Source organism: Melopsittacus undulatus, chromosome 1 (assembly GCF_012275295.1).
Source record: "Melopsittacus undulatus isolate bMelUnd1 chromosome 1, bMelUnd1.mat.Z, whole genome shotgun sequence".
Taxonomy (NCBI): Eukaryota; Metazoa; Chordata; class Aves; order Psittaciformes; family Psittaculidae; genus Melopsittacus; species Melopsittacus undulatus.
In genome coordinates this window covers 126,269,652-126,292,385 of record NC_047527.1, presented here as the reverse complement: position 1 = coordinate 126,292,385, position 22,734 = coordinate 126,269,652, and the positions used below count along the sequence as shown (strand labels likewise).

The following is a 22,734-nucleotide window of genomic DNA, read 5'->3' as shown; positions in this document are numbered from 1 at the left end:
CCTGTCTTTTGTCTCCCAGTGGTGGTGAAGCGGCAGAATCAAGCTTGTTTTAATGCAAAGTGCTTTCATCCCTGCAGAATTATCCCCCCTCTCTCTTCCTTCTGAGTTTTCATTCGTGTGCTCTCTAGGATTAACTATATTTTCCCAATATATGACAGAAACATGAGGAAAACCAAACACCTCATCCTTATGATCATGCCATGCATTGTTTCATACAGACCTCCCTTGTTCGTAACTGCTGTGAAGCACAGCAAGCTCTGAAGGACACCAGAATTGGAACATCATCTGAAAACACCACCATAATGCAGAGTAGACAGTTTGCTTTAAAGAGTATCTGTTTATGAGATTGTTCGCCTCAAAGCTTTTTGGTTACATAAATGCTCTTTTCTTCATCTAAATTAATACATTCCAGTGAAATATCATCGTCTGCAGCTCGTCCTCTGTAACTTCCCATCATAATCAAAATGTTAATGTGAATGACCCACAAAGCATGCAATCACTCACCAGTGACACAAAACCACCTCTATCAGGCCATATTGGCTTACAAGGTACACATGCCCCCATAGAAAACATTAAGAAATAAATCAGGAAATATTTCAAGCTTCAAAGCCTTTGTTGATCATTTGCATAGCAAAATGCATTACTGTATACACACGAGAGAGTTCTTGTTCACTCATGCCTTCTTTGACTGATGTATACACACAAGAGTTTACAAAGGATACAAGGGATTGTATCTCCCGTAAATGTGAACTTCCCATCCTTAATGGAGAGTGTGTAGTCATTAGTCTTAACAATTCAGTTAACTCACCTGAGGATACATCTGATCATAACTCCTACGCAAACGCTGGGAGGTCAACCCCCAACTTTGGCAGTGCAATTTATTTACATATAGATGACATAAAATCAGCTCAGAAATTTAATACAAAACAATAAACCGTATAACCAGATACAGCTGTCTGCCACAAATAAAAACAACCCACAATAAATCAGTGAAATACATTTTAAATAGAAATAATCCAAAAAGAACAGGACCCAATCCTTTAAACTAAATTCAGTTCTCACTAATACCAGGACTTATATTCTACTTTTAGAGCGAGTCGGTAGAGATGGAGAGGATTACAAATATTTGCTCCAGGCTCAAAATTAAAGCCCAGTCTTATAAACCCGGAGATCTTGGTTCTGTTCCTGTCAAGCCTTAGGCAGTCATGCTGGGAGGTTTATCATGAGAAAGCGAGCCTAGATGAGATTATCTAGCACCCTGTCCAGTCACATCTTGAAAACCTCCAGCCATGGGACTCTACTATATCCCTAGGGAGGTTGCTCTTACTGTGAAATATTTCTTTCTTAAGTCAAGATGAAATCTCTCCTAGTGCAATTTGTAGTCATTTCCCCTAGTTTTCTCCAGTGGCCTTTTTCAAAGGTGCTATATGCCTTCTAACACCCATACTGATATTTAGAACCGTACACTTCAAGGATCTGAAAAATTGGATATTTATGTTTGCGCTCAGATGAAACCTTGAACTATGAACAAAACATGTCCCCAAACCTTTCCAAACAGAAGCAACAGCAGTTCAAACCATTAAAACCCACATAATATTAGTTACAAAATTCCTAAACAAAGAAGAAATCAACCAAAGCCATGTAAAATTTTCAACTTAAAGCACTGACTTCTTTGACACTAGCTTCATATATATCTAAAACATATTTTTTTTTGTAAAATTTCAGCAAGATCTTTAGGGATTTAGCAAATGAAGAACATGTTCATTTTGTTTTACTCTCTTCACCAGCCTTCCCCTCTAAACACATAACCAGGTTTAAAGGATGATTGAATAGGTAATGGAATGAGGCATGATGTGACAACTTACTGAAAGATAAGAGGGCAAACACAAGTATTTAAGCCTTTATTCTAGCTCTTGATAGATTAAATAAGTATCATTATGTGGAATAGTCTTCATGTCACTTTAAATATCCTGTACATCTCCCATCATACTTTTCTGTAAAATCTTTCCATGTGTATATAGAAATGAATCATATAACATCACAGGTTGCTATGCATTCTTCCATGAGCACATCATGTTTTAAATTTCAAATTCCATTTTTATTTTCTGGAAGGAAGGTTTCCTGGAGCTTGTTCCATTGAGTGTCTGACAATATCAAGTCTGTCTTCAATACACTAGGATAAAAATTGAGAATAAACAATTACTTTTACATGAGGTCAATGAACAAGTAGAGAAGACAGAAAGCCTAAAGGAATCATTGTACCTTCCGCTACAAGCTTGTCAGAGACTTCTTGATGAGAATACAGATACACAAAATAAGCAGTTAAGAAGGAAATCACTCAATTTTTCAGGATCAGATAATTTTGGGTAAACCTGGGTATTTGGGTAAACATATCCTTTTTATTATCTGCCTTCTTTCAAAATAGCAACAAATCACATAGTGTTAGTCTCTCTTTGTCCTACTGTAATCCGACCACTTTGAGATGAAGCACTGATGGATTTTATCTTTGAGGCATTCTCCTTTGTAATTCTTAATTACTATGTTCCAATCAATATATACATTCACAACATGCTAACACAATGAAACATTAAAAGCCATCACTACAAACACGGTATAAAGATTTATGTCATGTATGTAGGTTTGAATATAAAGAAGAAAAAGAAGACAATATTCATAAAGCCAGCAGAAAGCAAAAAGGCTGAGTATCCTTTCCAGGCCTAAAATATTCTTCAGGGTATAAAGAGAGAATCTGCAACTATTTAACATTTCTACAAACAAAGGGATTAACAGAATAAAGCTTGTCGTTCAATTCTTGCAGTGTCATGCATTATTTCCAATGGGCATGAACAAGAAAATGCTATTTATTGACTACAGTATGCTACACATCACTGAAGCTTCATATAAGGGGACATGAAATTCTCTCAAAGAGGAGAAAGCCACTAACTTTACCTTAGCTAAATAAGCTATTTCTTGCACTGCTGTAACACTTGATGGTTCCCACTCTTGATTTTTTTTCTGGGAGCTTTCCAAATCATAGACAAATTCAGCCTGTGAAATAAAAATATAAAGCATTATATAACTTAAGATGAAATTAAATAAACAGAACAAGTGAAAGTATGAGCAGTGAGAAGGTAAAAAACTCCAAAACATTTGCATTCATAGACAAATGAGGAGTTCAATTCATAGTTCTGGATAACAATGACTTTACTGTTATTTTTCTAGCTTAGAAAAATAATAAGAAAGAGTCCTGGAAACTTTTGCCCTGGTTTCACTTTAGACAGTGCCATGGAAGCCTAAAAGAGACATTAAATTGAAACAGAGCATCCAGACAAAGATAGCACCTGAGACAAACCAGGAACCACCCAATCAAACCAATGCCCAGTCTGCCTCAGAGAACGTTCTCTATCAGGTACATAAAAAAATAAATTAAAAAAGAAAGTTAAAAAAAGAAAATTGTAGACATCTGTGAAATAAAATAAACATTATTAGCCTTTTCATTCTGAGTCTTTTAAAGAATATTGCAGGATTGTCAGTCATTAATCTTTTTGGAGTACATATGAAATCACCTAGCACTGTTTGCCACTGTTTACATGAAAGCTTGGAATAGATAGTACACTAGATTAGAAAAACAACAAACCACATAATACAACTGCATTACAATAAAGCCCAGCAACCTGAACCTGCACATGGGCCATTGTTGTAGTTTAAGCCCAACTGGTAACTCAGAACCACACAGCCATTCACTCACACCTCTCCTTCCCCTCTGCTTTGTGCGGAATTGGGAGGAGAATCAAAGCACTGCAAACCTCATGGGATGATGGAAACAGTCCAATAACTAAAATATAATATAGAATACCACTACTAATAATGACACTGGAAATAACAAGCGGAGAGAGTATAAAACTAAAAGGGGAAAGAAAAAAACCCCAAAACTAATAAACACAAATGATGCATAATGCAATTGCTCACCACCTGCCTACTGATACAACACAAGCACAGATGGGTCGCTTCCAGGTGACTCCCCCCAGTTCCTATACTGGGCATGACATGCTGTGGTACGGAATGCCCCTTTGTCTCTCCCAGATGCTTGTGCCCCTCCTTACTGGCAGAGCATAAGAGACTGAAAAGCCGCTGACTTAAAGTAAGCATTACTTAGCAGCAACTAAAACATCGGTGTGTTATATGCATTGTTCTCAGACTAAAGCCAAAACATAGCCCTGTACCAGCTACTAGGAAGAAGAAACAAATAACTGTTACAGATGAAATCAAGACAGCCACACAGACTTAGAGGCCATATGAATCTCTTCTCAGTGTTGAACACTGATGAAATAATCTCATGATAGTATGCAGCTGAAAATTGTTCCACCCTCTACAGAAAAGGCAGAGCAGGGCAGTGAGTAGCTTGAGAGAGGATGCCTGCAACACCAGAGTGGAGCAGGGGGAGATCAGCGTCCAGGAGCCTCACCTCAGAGCGACAAGAGCCACTGAGAAGAGAGCCTCAAGTCCTCAACAGGACTTGCCCAAGGAGCCAGCAGCTCAGCTCACGCAAGGAGGTGACTCACCAGGGGCGGAGACAGGAGGAGTGGCACCAACTGTGAGTGGTTAAAAACCTACCCAGGGAGCGCAGCGAACAGAGCCGGCAAACAGAGTGGGTCGAGGTAGTTTGCGCTGCAGTTCGCACGGGCAGGCGAGTGGGATGGTGAGCACTCGCCCTACGACCAGGGTCTGGTCTGGGACCTCTGCCTTGGCTGTCCCGGTGGTGGCCAGCGTAGGCACCCAGACAGAGCCGATGAGAGGGGAGGCTGCTCACAGTGTAGAGAGTGCCTGCACTGGTCTTGTGAGGGAAGGTGCAGAATGGGCAGGGCTGCACTCGCTGCTCCCTGATGGAGGTCCTTCTCCAGCAGGTGGCTGAGCTACGGGATGCTGTCAGTAAGCTGCAAGATGTCAGGGAAGCTGAGAGGAAGCAGGACTGCTTGCTCCAGGCCCAAACAGCACAGCGGCCTCAAGCTTCCCCTCTAACTCATGGAGGAAAGAAGGGGGCTGTTGATCAGGGAAGCTGGGAGTTAGTAACAAAAAAAAAAACCACAAAAGGAGGAAGAGAGCAATTAAAAGCAAGGGGCTTCCTCCTAAATCTGCTGTACCCACCCAGAACCGCTTTGCTGTCCTGCAGGGGGCTGATGAGGAAATGCACTTGCACCAGAAACAGCCGGCTAGTGCACTGGTACAGAAGATCTCTACTGGTGCTGCCAGGAAAAAGCAGCGGGTCATAACAGTAGGGAACTCTGCCGTGAAAGGGACAGAAGCGCTCTTCTGTCGTCCTGACCCGGTTGCAAGGGAGGTGTGTTGCCTACCTGGGGCACGGATCAGGGATGTTGCGGAGAGGCTGCCTGCTCTAGTAAGTCCCACGGACTGTTACCCGCTTCTAGTGATACATGTGGGTGCAGGAATATAGATAGTAGTAGCCTGAAGAGTATAAAGAAGGACTATAAAGAAGGGAGAGGTGGTTAGGGATTCTGGAGCTCAGATAGTCTTTTTGACAATTTTCCAGGACACAGGGGAGGGCTTTCCAAAGGCAAGGAGGATTGGACAGGTTAATAAATGGTTAAAAGGGTGGTGTCATGGTCAAGGGTTTGGGTGTCTTGGACATGGGGCCCACATTTGTAGGCCAGGTCTACTGGGTGCTGGTTGGAGCTGCTCTGATAAAAAAGAGGAAGAGCAGTTTTGGTAGGAGGCTTGCCAGACTTGTCAAGGATGCTTTAAACTAGGGGTGTTGGGGCAGGGAGGCATCATTCCATCCCAACACACCGAGTCATGAGCTGGCAGTGTGCGCTCACAGCCCAGAAAGCCAACCGTATCCTGGGCTGCATCAAAAGGAGCATGACCAGCAGGTCAAAGGAGGTGATCCTGCCCCTCTACTCTGCTCTCATGAGACCTTACTTGGAGCATTGTGTGCAGTTCTGGTGCCCTCAACATAAAAAGGATATGGAACTGTTGGAACAAGTCCAGAGGAGGGCCACGAGGATGATCAGGGGACTGGAGCACCTCCCATATGAAGACAGGCTGAGAAAGTTGGGGCTGTTCAGCCTGGAGAAGAGAAGGCTGCATGGAGACCTCATAGCAGCCTCCCAGTATCTGAAGGGGGCTTATAAGGAGGCTGGGGCAGGACTCTTCATTAGAGACTGTAGTGATAGGACAAGGGGTAATGGGTTCAAACCTGAACAGGAGAAGTTTAGACTGGATATAAGGAAGAAATTCTTTACTGTTAGGGTGGTGAGGCACTGGAATGGGTTGCCCAGGGAAGTTGTGAATGTTCCATCCCTGGCAGTGTTCAAGACCAGGCTGGATGAAGCCTTGGGTGATATGGTTTAGTGTGAGGTGTCCCTGCCCACAGCAGGGGGGTTTGAACTAAATGATCTTGAGGTCCTTTCCAACCCTAACTATTCTATGATTTTATGATTCTATGACTTTCAATGCAGGCAAGCCCAGCTCCCTCTAGATCTTCCTGGGCAGAGTTCATTTCCCATAGGTTATAACCTACGTTTGACAGTGCCACACAGTGCTGGACTGAAACCTATACCACCTTTTTGGAGCTAAGTTATCTGAATAATAATTAAAAATAATAAAATTAATTAAATAAATTTTATTCAGAAGAGACCTCTCTCAACTTTCCATTCACAGATGTGCTTTCTGTTACTCAATTTCAAAAAAGCCAAAAAGACTGAACACACCTGAGCTAATCTTTTTAAAGGGCTCATTTTTGGCTTTCAATTTCTTCCTTAGTGACTGGTGTTGTATCATATCCTTGCAAAGAGGAGTTTCCCATGTAAACTCTGAATAACCTTTTCCAGAAAGTGTATATCAACCCTCATTTCTAGCAAGGAAAAAGTTTAGTCAAGTTTCATTTTTAATTTCATGTCATATAATTCTCATGAGGCTTTTAAGCAATACATGTCAAAAACTAAACATGAAAGTCCAGGGAAACCAGGTCACTTGTTCCTAAAGAATGAATCATGGAGACAATTCCTTAATTTTTTTTCTTTTCAAATATGAATCTAATTTTTCTCTCAGAACATTTGCATTTTCTTGGTGTAACATTTTCTTAGGGTTCAAGACAAGTTATGATAACACTTCATGATTGTTTTTAACAATCTGATTTTCCATTTACTGCTACATTAATCAGATTTCACACATAATCCTAAATATCAATGAGGGATTTTAAAGATTGAATTTCAGCAGAGGCACTGAAATAAGACTGCTGACAGATCTCAGGTGCAGACAGCTCTTCCTGATGCAGACAGATCTCAGATCTGAAATGTCACACACAATTACCCCAGAGACCTTGACTTCGAGTCGCCAAATAACTCCTAGCATTATGCAAGCTCTCATCTTCCCCTGACAACTTTCAGGACTTGATTTCAAGGAAATACAAAATGCATCCTTCAGAAGTACTGCGCGAGAGTCATAACTTAACATGGGGGGAAAAAAACAATATCAATTCTTACAAATTAAGAAGCAGGATTCAGACTCTTAGGAAACAAACAATAAGAATGCACTAAGAACACTAAGAATTGTTACTCTATCTGTATCATAGAATTATAGCATAGTTAGGGTTGGAAAGGACCTTAAGATCATCTAGTTCCAATACCCCCTGCCATGGGCAGGAACACCTCACACTAAACCATATCACCCAAGGCTTCATCCAACCTGGTCTTGAATACTGCCAGGGATGGAACATTCACAACTTCCCTGGGCAACCCATTCCAGTGCCTCACCACCCTAACAGTAAAGAATTTCTTCCTTATATCCAGTCTAAACTTCTCCTGTTTAGGTTTGAACCCATTACCCCTTGTCCTATCACTACAGTCTCTAATGAAGAGTCCTGCCCCAGCCTCCTTATAAGCCCCCTTCAGATACTGGGAGGCTGCTATGAGGTCTCCATGCAGCCTTCTCTTCTCCAGGCTGAACAGCCCCAACTTTCTCAGCCTGTCTTCATATGGGAGGTGCTGCAGTCCTCTGATCATCCTTGTGGCCCTCCTCTGGACTTGTTCCAACAGTTCCATGTCCTTTTTATGTTGAGGACACCAGAACTGCGCACAACACTCCAGGTGAGGTCTCACAAGAGCAGAGTAGAGGGGCAGGGATCACCTCCTTTGACCTGTTGGTCACACTTCTTTTGATGCAGCCCAGGATACGGTTGGCTTTCTGGGATTCGAGCTCACACTGAAGCCGGCTCGTTCATTTTCTCATCAGCCAGCACCCCCGAGTCCTTTTCTGCAAGGCTAAATATTTCCAGACCGTTTTTTATTCAAAGCATTGTCTAGGACAATCAGGATAAAATATCCTTCTATCTGACAGTGAAGCATAGAGAGACCAGTTTTAGGAACCAGGTTTGTATCGCGATTCCACTGTTACTACAACTGCTACATCATGTTTATATTGTGATTTCAGCATACTGCTGCATCACTCTTCTAAATCAAAATCCCATGTGATATCACATACTTCAAATAAGTAAATCTGATATTAAAACATTAAAACCTGCCTTCTCAGGCATGTTGGAAAGATCCTTTTGTTTAGAGGTCTTGATTGTGGTAAGTACTGTAACGTCACTGGTCTCTTGCACCAGTTACCATTAAGTTCTTATGTGATTAAATCAGTAGTTTGACTCCAGTCCCTTGAAGTGAAACACGGATAAATCCCTTAAACAGTTTTTGCGTATGCACATAACTGATGGCACTTTGTCCACTGTGTACATAAAACCAGATAACATCTAGGATTCTAGACTTAATAGTTTATGATGGATTTTAAATTAAAAACTTACTTTTGGTTATAAAATTCTGTCTGATGGGCATAAAAATTCTACATGAGTTTCCACAGCACAGAAAAACACATCAAAAGTAGAAGCAGAGGCTGCTGATTTCTGCTCAGTAAAGCATGAACTCTGGATCTTTTACACGCATAAAGTCTTGTCACATTCCTAAGGAAAAGACAAAAGGTAGATGGAGAAGTTTAAAATGGTATCTCTGTGGCATCATTTTCCAGGGAGCCAGAAATTGTATACAACTAAAAGTTATAATTTTGTTTGGCAAATGGATATTCATAGCATTAAGCCATGATCCACTCTATGATAGAACTACTTAGATAAGATAAATATTTTTTACAGTTTCTTCCCCCTAAAGGACTTTGTCCTGGGTCATTATGCGTGACAGCAAAGCAATGCTTTTTTTTTCAAGTAGGTTTAATATCTCCTGATATCCTTATCAAAAATGTGGGGGGAAAAATAGTTTACTGGAATATTCCTTTATAGATTAGGATGGTAGGTTAAGATGCATGCAAACAAGCATACACCACCACTGATTTGCTGTGGTATAAAGTTTCTCATAGGAGACCAAAAATAATGCATGCTTACCAATAAAGATAAGCTTAAACACTGCATAGAGGTGATTTTACTCTATGCCACTTACATTACTGCATGACCATGGCTGTTTTGCTTGATGTTGACCTATTAATTTTTTTTGTTATTGTCTGGATTAATTCTGACCAGATGATTTCAGGAAAAGACAATTTGCATATGTTATAAATTCAGCTGTGTCAGTTTCAAATTTTTAAGTTGCTTTATATTTTATTTCCTTCATGAAAACCATAAAATCCGCATGGCATTATTGTGCTCCAGATTGAAATCTTAAACGCAGTTTTTCAATCAAAAACATTTTTGCACATCTGCAAAATTCCATCTCTTGATTTTTTGCTTCTCATACAAAATTGTAACCAGCACGAGGCCACAAATCTCACTTGATTATTGAATTAGATTTAGGTAAATCTTTCAAGACTCTAGGACAGCTGGCATGTGCACTTAGTCTGAAGACCTGTCATAGGCAAAATTGTCTTAAGAGGATTTTTACCTAATTTAATTAATTGTCACTTAACACCAACTTATTACTGAATCAGGTACTGGGAAAAAGATGATAGTTTGTATCTTCCAAAGTTCATGACCTTCCAAGGCCATCTATTCCAACGCCTCTGCAATGAACAAGGATATCTTCAACTAGATCAGGTTGCCCAGAACCACATCTGGCCTTTGAATCTCTCCAGGGGTGGCACATCCACCACCTCTCTGGGCAACCTGTGCCAGTATTTTAACACTCTTACTGTAAAAAATTTTTTCCGCATATCCAGCCTGAATTTCCCCTCTTTCAATTTAAAACCATCAGCCCTTGTCCTACTGCAACAGGCCCTGCTAAAAAACCTCTCCCCATCTTTCTTATAGGCCTTTTTAAGAACCAGAAAGCCATTATAAGGTCTCCACAGAGTTTTCTCCAGGCTGAGCAACCACAACTCTCTCAGTCTTTCCTCGTAGGATAGGTGCTCTGTCCCACTGATCATTTTTGTGTTCCTCCTATGGATCCTCTCTAACAGGTCCATGTCTTTCCTGCACTGAGAACTGCACATGTCAATTTTGCACCACCAGTGCCATGGCTCCTAGCTTAGTTTCATAGCATATGTAAGAAGAATTGATTTCTGTGTGTGCACTTTGGTACCTGGTAGCCACTAAAGTAAAAGCTGATTTATCCATCTAGGTAACTTTAGAGCTGTGAGTCCTAGCAGAGTCAGTAAGCATGTGGAACTGTCTTCTATCAGATGTTTCATTACATTCATAAGTAGACAGAACTGCTGCTCTCCTTCTGTCTACAGGTTCTCAACAGCTTCCACTAGTCCCCTGAGGACTGTGGTCCTGCAAGGAGGTTGCTCTTCATAGTGACAGGCACTTTGCCCTTCCACCTGAACTAAAACAGCCTGAGGAAGAAAATGATCAAAACCTTCCTCAGTGTAATCGAGTCTGGAAAAACAGTTTGAATATTGATTTGTGGCCCCTTGACCTTTTTGAAATTACACAATTGGCCCTCAGGAAGAAAAGCTGTACACTGCTGATGTAAATAATTAGGCCCTGACAGAAAATATTCAGTCTTCTCCTGTTTCTAAAAATTAATTTCCATTACAAAGGACATACAGCATAATCTCAAAGTTATTAAGCTAATTTATTAAATGAATATTAGATTGTGACAAGTAAAGATAAAATATTTTAAAAAATCAAATTTTAACCTGGGTTCAAGTCTTCACATCTGAAAACTTTCTCAGATACACTTACTAAAAATTTTAAAGATGTTCTGAAAAGGTAATTCTACATTTATTACGTACATTAAGATGAAAGAAATATCAAGTTATGGGTATTACTGAATATGATTTATCATTAACAACAAACTAACAAGGGTCTGATCATTTACTTAGTGAGGTATGCATTATATTAAATAATGCCCAAAATTTATACAGTGGTGATTAGAAGAATTTGTTCTCTAATAATAAAAATCAGATATATCATCTTCCTTACAAACAAAAATGTTCCGAACCATTATTTATATTTGATAACTTTTTATCAAGTGTCAGCAGATTTACTGCCTCTGGAGTCACCATATTACTCTCCTCAAAAAATAGAAGCTTGAGTGATACACCCTGACTCAATTACTCTGAAAATTGTACAAACATTCCGCATTCTTAAAAGTGTACACTTTACAAGTAATTTGTGACCTTTGGCTTCATGAGCTTTGATAGTTGCAGTGTAGAAGAGGAATGTACCAGGAAGCTAACTGACCCTCTCTGCACCCTGACTCCAAGTCCCTGGAAAGCTTTGCTTGAGCTACTATCTTTCCTTCAATCCTACCTCACTCAGGAGACATTTCCTAGCTTTCTACCATGCACCCAAGCTTGTATGTGTATATAGCCAAGTAGAGTTATCCAAGTCAATCTTATTTACTTCAAAACTACTCAACTGCCATAGTGCTTGCAAACAGTTTGTAAATCCAAAGATGTACTGTATTAAATGATGGGACAATCTGTTTTCTAACTGAACATCTGCATGAAATTAAATGAAAGTGAGGTTACAGACTTGCAGAGGTAATGCTCCATGGGCTGATCGTAAAGGGAGTCCCACAAGGAAGAAAGAAGATAGTGATGTATGCTTCATACCAGATATCAGCTGGCTGAAAGCAGTGGAAAATTTGAACCAAGAAGAAAATAACTGGAAAGCGTTATGCATTAAACTATGATTAAACTCCACTCTCCACTGGCAGGATTAATTCACCTCACACATAAATAATTTCCAGCCAAGCAGAGGTTGAAATCTTCATGGAAAGCCTTGGGACAACTGAGCCTCAGGTGTGCAATGACAGCTCACAGAAATAGCTCTATTTTCTGGTTTTCTTAGTTTTCAGTCCAAAAGAGAAAAATTACTTTTATAAATTGTAACAGCTGTTGCTCCTGCTGTGGTTGCACTCTAAGTCAACACAATCTAGCACCATCACTTTTAAAAATGGTATGCTTGTCTCCAGGATGTAGAACTTACAGAAAACAAAAGCTATTCTAAGGTTATGATGTCCTTTTTAAGTATGGTGTCTAATAACCACATTCCTTCAAGTGAATGTACTACCATCCCGCACATTCATTTGAGTTTAAAAATCTCACTGAAAAAAATCTAAGCCATAAACTTCCTGGATAACAAGACGTCTTCAGAGACTCTGCTTTGAATCAGTAGTTCTTCAATACATCAAATGATAGCTACATCATACTTTCTTTTCCCTATTCAGTCACTGAGATATGACTCTGAGCAAGGAAAGTATCATAAAGAGTTATTTATTTTAAGCTTTGCCACATCTTAAGAACTTTCATTTCATTTGTAAACACTCATTTGGAAAAATTTCTCACCATACCTTACCACAATCATTCACACAAATAAGAGCTGCAGTATGTATCTATTCAGTAGAGAACCATTTAGAAACAGATTTGGGCCTTGGAACCCCAGACAAGAGTTAACAATGCATCACCTGAAGATCTAATCAAAACTTATAGATGGCAGGGAGAGATGCCCATAATGGTAACACTGAATTGTTGGCTACAGTAGTGCCATAAATGACTAAAAAATTTGCTCTCAGGAGTCAACAAAAGATATTTGAAATTATCATTAAAGCCTAGAGGACTGACAAATATTGTCTTCAGTAGTACAGCCACACGGATTTTACATATCTGTGAAGTATGTGGATACCACCAAGGCTTTACTAAATAACAATACTTAAAAGATAGATACCATTCAGGGTATAAACAGTAATAATTGAAGTCACAAAAAAAATTAGCTTTCATGTGGCAAAGGCTTTTGTTATAAGCAAGCATTTAACTATTAATTATACTGATCACTCAAGGTATTTTGCTGCTTACAAAATTCAAGCAATAGGTAAGTCATGATTCAAGGCCACACCTTTTGCTTTAGGAAGAAAATCCAAAACATTACTGCAGACTTTGTTTACCTTATTAGACTCAAGACACATTTCCACTTTCTTCTGGCATTCCAGATGTTGTTACTCTAACACATGTAGTAAGTCAGCTGTGTCTTAGCAAAACTCTTGAGGCTTGTCCTTCTGAAGTTGTCTGGCCTTGTTCATGGCAAGCTGTCACCAAACAGCTGAAAAAAAGCCTTTGAAGTTTTCTGAAACTGTTTCTTTACATAATAGCTTCCAAGATTACACTCACTTGATAGCTGAGACTAGCACTATTGATTAGGCCTCTCTATCAGCTGCCAGACAAAGAGAAATCTAAGCAAGCCCCACCTAAGGGGATACAAATACCAGCACAGCCAGCATCAATGCAATGTAGCAAGCAATGCGGCTGCAGACAGTCCTACTGACTTCTGCATTTCCCGTAGGACATAACATATACAGCTGCTCGCAGATCAAAGGGAATGTACAAATCCTACCTACTTCTTCCACCAGATAAAGAAATACTGTTGTGAAGACTTCTAGTCATTATTTCAGGTATTTTCAAAGGTTAAATAGACTTTGGACCAAATTCTGTCTTATATCTCTCTTGATCTCAGCAAGAACTGTGTATGTGGTTTTGAGAGCAAAAATTAGTTATTTAAAAAAAGTTTGGAAAATTACTTATTATTAAATTTTGCTGTGACTGTACAGTGTTAACTAACAAATGGTTAATTGCTATACACAAACAGCTTCTGATACTTCACTGATTTACAAGGAACTGCCTACAGGTACACTATAACATTAGGAAGAAGTTAGTCAGAATCATTTAGAAGGTGACTTGTTCAGATTCTGGGTAGGGGAAGCAAAGACATGGTCTTGCTGACCTGCCACAAACGGGAATGCTACATGGAGGCAAATGAATGAAGGGAACAGCTCTGCTCAAAATAGAGGCTGCAGGCTCAAACAGAGCAAAGTCAGAATGTAATCAGTGTCTGGTTAATCTCAGCAACTGAAAACATGTGAAAGAATTTGGAGTTGAAAGGGGCTGCATATAGAGCCAAAAGAGCTTTGTTATCTGCTATTACTGTATGCTCAACAATGAGGGGTTGGGGTGAAATTCATTGCTATTTATTATTAGATGGAAATTAAATTTGAAGAATCATTGGGATCTGTTCAATGCAAACTGCAATCCAAAATATTTTGGGATGTTCATACCATAAGAAATTTTAAAAACATTTCTCCTTTCCTAGTTACTAAGACTAATATTAGCTTCATATGAATATCAGATGTAATTCCATTTCAAGTATTCTTTTCTTAAAACAGTATCCCAAATTCATTCTCTCCTATAAATGGTTCTGTTAAAGACAGTTGTTTCAAATACCAACATACCAAACCACATCTCTACTGGTAAAAAGAAAGAAAAGGAGTAGGAGGAGGGCATTTATAGTCTTCAACTATAGATTAGATATCCCCTCTTCATTCTTTCAATCCATGCCATTCATCTATATATATATCTTTTTTAATTCATTCCTCTATAACCTCTCCATAAGTATTTGAAAATGAATTGAAATAAAAGTGCTTAGGACTGAACTTGGCTACCTGAATTCAGACAGAGTTTCAAAGCTCAACAAATCAACTAACAAAAGGAAAAAAAAACAAAGGCTCAGTATAACGAGAATTATTTTTGACAGTTTCATTTTGATTCTGATTTACTCTTTAACATTCTATGATAAACTGTTTTTACAATTTCCAGGTTTTTTCCTAAGAAGTAATCAACTCTTCCTGAGCAAGAAACCTACCCACTCACACAATTCTAACAAATTGGCATTATTACCTTAAGTTAGCATTATCTAGCTTGCAATATATGAACTAGACTCCACTGTAATTTTATACTTCTTATATGCTACAGAAAGGATATAATCTGACTATAAGGAGCAAATGAAGCTGATTTCTCAGAGGTACAAAGAGTGCAGAAGTTTATGGCTATATCACCTATGTCTCTCCACACTAGTCTGTCTGTCAGGTGTGTCAGAGCAGAATGGGGTGTATCACAGTGAGAAAGGAGCCTTCCTTGATGTGGTTTTACTAGGGATATTGCATAAGCGCTACAATTTAGAGCAGTGCAGGAACTGCTTTAGGTCAGTGAATGCACCACATTTAAAAACTAAATATCCAGAAGGTGACCTATAACAGAAGTCTGAGAAAGCCACTATCCCTTGTTTCTTTCATTTAGTGTAAAATCAGTGCAGAATCTAATACAGAAACTTCTCAGGGAACCTGTAAATCCTGATTATAGGGACAGAATAAGGTAGAAGAACTTTTCTAATATAGGAGAAATAAAGCTAAAAAGGAATGAAAGCTTGCCACTGGGAAAATGAGACTAAGAAAACCCAGTGTTTGTTGGGTTTTTTTTTATTATTTTTTAATTAGCCTATATGTTCCAGTAGTGAGGAAGAGTCAGTCCATTCCATATCTATGAATTTAAGGGGCACTATAAATGCTTCATCTGGACTTCTTTTCAGTAAACCTTTGGCTTTCACATCGTTGCCTTACATCTGCAATTTCCAAATCATTATATTGTTGCCAAGCTATTGTACACATTTCAGGATGCCAGCCAAATTCTAATAATGGCATCATTAAGAGAGAGCTATTGCAATGGTAAGTGCTGTATTACTTTGCTCATTTTGCCAATCGGTGATGTCAGTAATATCCTGTTCTTTAGGAACTGTAATTAAATTCTTTCATTGAAATAATCAACATTTGTGTTTCCAACCACTTTGCAACTACAGTAATCCTTTGTGTGCCAGCTGTGAGAATTTCCTATCCTACTCTCTCACATCAGCAAACTGAAGGGGAAAAGTTCATTTCTCACTTTTATATAATGTATTAATAGTTGAGGCAAGGTAACAGACATAATTTGCCTGCAATACTAAAGCCTAAGCCACAAACTAAGACAGCTTGAAATAAATTCAAGTTAAATAAATAATTTCTCAAATGCAGTGTTAAAAAAGTATCTTCAGAAACCACTATCCTTTAATTAGTAGATCAAACAGCTAATCCACTCACTGATGCAGGAAGAATATGATCAGTCTTCATTTGGATCTAAATCAACCAAATCTAACAAACAGTATACTTTAATTATATCAGAAGTCATTTGCAGAAAGTTTGCATATGACTAGGACTCTGTGTCATGAATCCCGAAATATGAAACTAGCCATAAACCATGCCAGCAAAAGAGATTAAAAACAAAGACACAGACTACCTGCAAAATCAGCTTCAAAGGAATGCTATGCTGTGCACTTTTGACCCTTTTACTACTAGTGTATCACTGCATAATGACTTGAACCTAGAGCCAAGAATAATTTCTTCCATAATGCAGATAATGCAGAGCCTGCTGCCTGAATCTAGTGCCAAGGAGAGCTATTAGCTCACAGTAGAAATCCAGAGAATTGTTCTGGCTAAGCAGAAGGCAAGGTACCGAAAACTACCATGTAGGAAATGTGAAAGAGGAACATGGGCACCCTTATCTGTCTGGGAAACACAGATTGGAATTCTCTTCTGAAATAAAGGTATCTATTCAAAAGACACCTTTAAAGAAAGGCTCACGCTTTTCTTTGTACATAACTTTTCTATAGGAGATAATAGCTAGAAATGTCCTTCTTGAAAGACCCATGTCTTGGGAAGACTGAAAGTTTAAAAACCCATGTCTTCTATCACAGGAGGGTGAATGAAGCCACCTTGCACTCTATCCACTGAAGCTTTGATATTGTGCAGAAAAGAATGCAAGATTCTGCATTCAGAAAAAGCCTAGAATCATGCAAAATTTTAAGTAAATATAAAATTTATTACAGGATCTCTGGAGGTAATCTAGTGCAACCTCCTGCTCAACAGGATCAAACAGATCAAACCTGATCTAAGTTCAGAACAACCTGATCTAACTTCACGAATGTTCGGGGCTTTGTCCAGACACATTTTGAAAATGTCCAAGGTTGTTTGGTCACTCACAGTGCACACTTTCCTTTCTCTAAATCCAGTTTTGTAGTGTTGTTTCTTATCTTTTCACAATCTACCTCTGAGAAAAGTCTAACTATCTTGTCTATAACTCCCCGTTAGGTAATGGAGGACTGAAATTAGTTCTTCCCTTTACCAGGTTAAACAAATGCATTTCTCTCAGTCTCACTTCACAAATAGCCCCATTATCAATCACTGAGACATGCCACTTAAAATTGCTTGGAATGGACTTAGATCAGTATGCTTGTTGATCGAGCCAGTTCTTCACTCACCGAATACTTTCAATCCAGTCCACTTCTCTTAATGTGGCTAAGAGGATACCATGAGAAACAATGACAAAAGTCTTGCTAAAATCAAGTTAGATGATATCTACTGCACTTTCTGTATCCATCGGGTTACTCATTTCATCACAGAAGGAAATGAAGCTGGTTGGGCACAATCTGCCTTCAAGAAACCTGTCTTAAATCTTCCTCTTCCTTGTCCTTCACTCACCATGGAAAAGACTTCTAGAAAGATTTGTTCAATAATTTTCCTAGGCACAGAAATTATGTTGACCAGCCTGCAGATCTCCAGATCCACCTTTTTGCCTTTTAGATGGGTATGACATTTCCTTTCCTCACCCAATGGGGACTTCAAACATTTGTCACAAGCTTTCAAAGGGAATAGGAAGTGAGGCCTTTCAGTGTTGGTTATTTCTCTCAGCAAACTTGCAGACAGCTGATCCAGTTCCAGACCTGTGTATGTCCAGCATACTTAAATAGTCCATAATTTGATTCTCCTCTAACATGTGTAGCACATCTCTCACTGAAACAGCAGACCTTGACCTAAAGAATGAAGCAAAGGTGCTCAACTTTTTCCACACTTTTCATCATGAAGTTGTCAGCCTCATGACAAATCTCAAACCCACATTTTATTCAGCATCACTGTTGCTGCCATCATAACTTTAGACACTTCCTTGTTACCAACTTCAGCTGAGCTTTGACCTCCTAATGACATGCCAACATGCCTTGATGATGCTCCTGTATTTCTCCTCCTGTATTCATCTCCCACTTTCACATAAAGTATCATGACTCCATAAGCTTGATGGTTAGCATACTTAATAAGATGGGAGAGTCCTAGGTTTTGGACCCTGTTCCAGAAATTATTTCTTCAGTTTAGTATCAATAAACTGACAATGTTCTTCATTGAATCCACTGATCTAGCTCCATTTTGTCATCCAGCTCCTTTCTATTCTGTACTGTTGTCATATTTCTCCTGTAAAGGAGCTGAGATCACCAGTTTAGCCAATATCCTCACAAGTAAGGTGCTCCTGACATATGAGAGATCTAGCTGTGAATGTCTTCAGGGCAGCAGGGGGCTTGGGTGCATGTCTGAATTCAGAACTGATGAACTTTTTTGACCACCTGGTTTGAATACAAAAGGGCACGTTTTTATCTTTTCATAGTTCAAAGCCAACTGATTGGTGTTTTTCCTAAGGAAGATGACAGTTTGTTGCTGTGTGTGTTCTGAATTTATTAGATGAACTGTCTCAGAGATCTCAGGCAGTAGAACACATACTAAGTGGATCTCAAGAGGGTATACTGTAAAGAAATCAAGAAATATTTCACTTTAAGAAGAAATAACTCATATCCTAGAGAGGGATTATACAAATTAGATAAGGAAGATTTAACATACAAGCTAGTAGTGATCTGATCCAAATGTGATCTCCAGGTTTTAAGTCAAAGTGACAGATGGCTGAGTGTCCACAGTAACTAGAGAAAGGAGGAACAGACTTCGGAATACTAATGAGCTATCTCTAAACTGGTGTCTGGACATTCACAAGTTGGTGACAGAAATATATGTCAGGATTTTACACTTAGCAGGAGACACATTAGGTCAAAGAGAGAAAATGTGTTTCCAGGAATGCACAGTACTGAGAAACACCAGCCCTACTAAACATCAGTGCTGTTGTATGTCTGAGACACTTCAAGTCCCTGCTTACATGAGTCTGGTCAGCCTCTGCTCAGAACTGCCAGAACAGAAGTGGATGCCCTGCAGAGGGGTTTTGCTTGGGCAAAGGGGTATTATGTCCTTTGGCGGAGTGGTTAATAACAGGAGCATTCATTCTGTGCTTCTAGCACAAATATGACCGAAGGACTCAGCTTGGCGAGACAGGACTGGCTGAGGATCAGAAAGGGAATGTAAGTCCCAAACTGTGGTTGCCCTGAATTCAGTTATGGCCCAAAAGGCCTAATATTACTAAGTGTTCAAGTGGTGTCAGGAAGCTTTTTAAGTGACAGCAGGAGGAAAGATTAAAATGACATTTTCTGTGATTGGCACAGATAGAGTAACGGATTCAGAAAAAAGACAAACTGACAGGAAGCCAGATATATTAGTTCCAGTCTTACTGGAACCAATAAGCTCAGAAGAAAAGGACTGAAGCTTTGACTAAAAGAATTTACCAAACATGAATTTGGAACTCCACCAACCTCAGTTACTATTAAAGACAGAGAAGACTTTACTCTTTTAATTGAGAAACAGAAATAGAAAAGGCTTTCAAAACACAGTTCAGGATTACATATTTGAAAAGAAGTTAAGGAAAAGCCAACAGTGGTGTAAAAATAGTCTCTTTATAGTCAAGATACACTGTTTTACTGAATGTTCAGAGTTATTGGCAGCAATTTTTATCTCTCCATACATCAAGTAGAAGCACTGTTTTAACATGAGAAGAGATGGAAATAGAGAGTGAAAGATTTGGTGCTAAACCACTTAACTCTCCCTTTGTTACTTTTAGAAGTGGTCTGAGAATAAATATAAATACCAATCTAAATATTCACTAAATGTTATCAAAGAAGAAGGCAAGAGGCTATCAAACCATCAAATGTTATTTAGTTCAAATGTAAAGACCCTATTGATGAAAAGTTAGTTAATTAACACTAGGCACAGACATTTTTTTGGATCACATTCAAACTAGGGGTGAAAAAATACTGTTCTAATTGGGCAAGTCAGCTGTGAAGGCATGGAAAGGTTGTTTTATGAGCAGTAGGAACAAAAGGGAATTCGTACCTCTTAATGCATTTTTTCCTATAAAAATAATAATTAACTGATAAAAAGCCTCAAAAATAGCCATATATTTTGCCATCAGAGATCAGATGTGACTGTCTTCCTTTCTATTGTACTGTATCCTTTTTATTTCCCTTCTGATTGCTTAGTCTATGCAACAATCAAAAGTCTTTTCAACAATCAAAATAAAATTCACAAAGTGAAAACAGCATTTGTTTTTAACCATGCACTGAAAAAGACAGATACTCTTAACATGCTTTAAAACCACATGGGAAAAAAACTACATTTTTTATGGTATGATTAGATTATTTTGCTTTAGCTGGCATTCCCTGTCATAGTTGCAGAGTCCCTCATCTGACAACAGAGATGCTGAAATTTGGCAAAGACCTGATAAATGTCTCTCTCAGTGCAAGTGTTGTTGGTGTTCCATGTCACAGAGACAGAGTGATAATAGCACCTATTGTTTCTCAGGGTAACAAAATAATTTTTTAGATTCAGTGACTGCCTGTCATTGATGATACTAGTTACATGAGCCTTTGAGTTGGATTTCATTCAACTCAAGTGGCTGATGTTTGAAAACCATGTCTTGCTCCCTGTGTATCATTTCAGCAAATAGAAGCATAGGACATCATAAAAAACAACTAATAATTTTTTTTTATCTTCTAGAGAGAGACTAAATCTTTCTGGATTCATTCTAATAGCATAAACATTGGGCAATACAGTGGCTGACTGGTTCTTGGCCTGCAAGTCAAAACTGAAATCCTCATCTCTCTCTCTAACAGAAAGGCTTTCAGGTTCTCCCATTCAGAATGGGAGAATCATGTATAGTCCTGATATTCGGTATGGAGCTACTTAAAATTTGCCAAAGAAAAACCATATAATTCATACAACATCGTATACTTTTATACAATTTCCAAGTAGCTAGAAAATCCACCCTAAAAATCATACTTGCACAAATTTCCTGTCTTGAATCTAAGCTTCCCATTCAGAAAAGTCTCCTAACCATAAATTATTTTGGATGCACAGGGGAAAGGAGAGTGGTTAAAATTTTGCCATGGATTATGAAGAATATTTTTTTAGCTTTAACTTTTCCTTTTCATTCACAGAGATAAAAATTCTTTCTTCTTTTTATAGGATTATTTATCAGTTGGAAAAGCATTTTATAAGAGTTAATTGGAGAAAGTTATATTTTTAATTGGAGCTATCTGTGTTGGAATCAGTAATAACATGATAAATCGATGTGCCAAAACTGTGAATCTTGGAATCATATTGCTGGCATGTAAAATAAGCAATATAAATTTAAAATTTGCTTTCCACACTTTAGAGTAGCTAAAATTTGCTTCTCCGTGGGATCCACTAGCAAAAAAGTTCATGAAGCCAGGAAAACCATTCAAAATTTTACATATTTGTGGAAAGGCTGTGTAGCATTCAGCTACTGTTAGCAGTTGAAAATCCTGCAGATTGTGTACTTCAGAGAAGACTAGAAAAATGAAAGGTGGAAAAAAATCAGTAATTTCTTCAAATTGAAGCTGATTTGGAAAAGGAAAATGAATAATCACAGAAAATCAGAAAGATGATCATTGATTAGGAACCACTTTTTCTTTATTACGTGGGAAATCATTTGTATATAAACAATTGACTAAAGTATAGGTTAGTCATCTAGCCTTAAAGAAAATCTTAATGCCTATATGTCATGTTTTCATAAGCTGATAGTGAAATTTCTACAAATTCTGCTTGTAGCCAGAGTTCAACACATTAGCTCTCTGTGACAGATTGCATGATGGTACATACTGCAGTTGAAGTTAAAGGTTTTCTCTTTAGACAAACCTGCTCTTGTTTAATTAAAGGTGTGATTTCAACTCCACAAGATAAGAGATATTATAAGTTTGTCTTCTATAATTCAGCTCACAATTCACAGACATTTTTTAAGTCATTTTCATCGCAGGTTAAATCCATAAGTGCCAAGGTTTCACTGGGTGAAACGTTATGGATGGACTAACTCAAATCCCTTTTAACTAATACAATACTATACTGGTAAAGCTTCAATATAGTATACGCTTATAGAACTGGTAGATATAGCAAAACCAGGTGCTGCGTCCCTTTTAGATGACATAGTCAACTGTGGAAATCTGTATGTCTAAAAAAAAGGCTGTGGAAAAGGTAGCATAAAGTTCCAGAACAGCATTACCTACATAGCATAACAAAGATTTCCAGCTTGTATCATCTGAACATTATTTTCACAATTCCTTGATATACTTTCTGTTCTATTTTTTTATTCCACAGGCTGTGTCAAGTATTAAACAGCTTAATCCACCTACTCTTTGGTATTGCACAGTTTTCATAGCTGAGATGCATAATTAGGCTTTGATTTGCAGTTTCTAAT

At 38.5% G+C, this 22,734-nt stretch overlaps 1 long non-coding RNA gene across 2 annotated transcripts in view; it reads right to left on the bottom strand.

Annotated features, from left to right (window-relative positions):
• Positions 1–386: 386 nt before the first annotated feature.
• The window catches only part of LOC117436865 (uncharacterized), a 182,503-nt gene continuing 160,155 nt past the window's right edge, over positions 387–22,734 (bottom strand). For both annotated transcript variants that reach the window (XR_004550210.1, XR_004550230.1), the window contains 2 exons: positions 2,950–3,048; positions 387–2,173 (listed from right to left, as the gene is read on the bottom strand). This is a non-coding gene — a long non-coding RNA (uncharacterized lncRNA). The remainder of the gene's footprint in view (positions 2,174–2,949; positions 3,049–22,734) is intronic.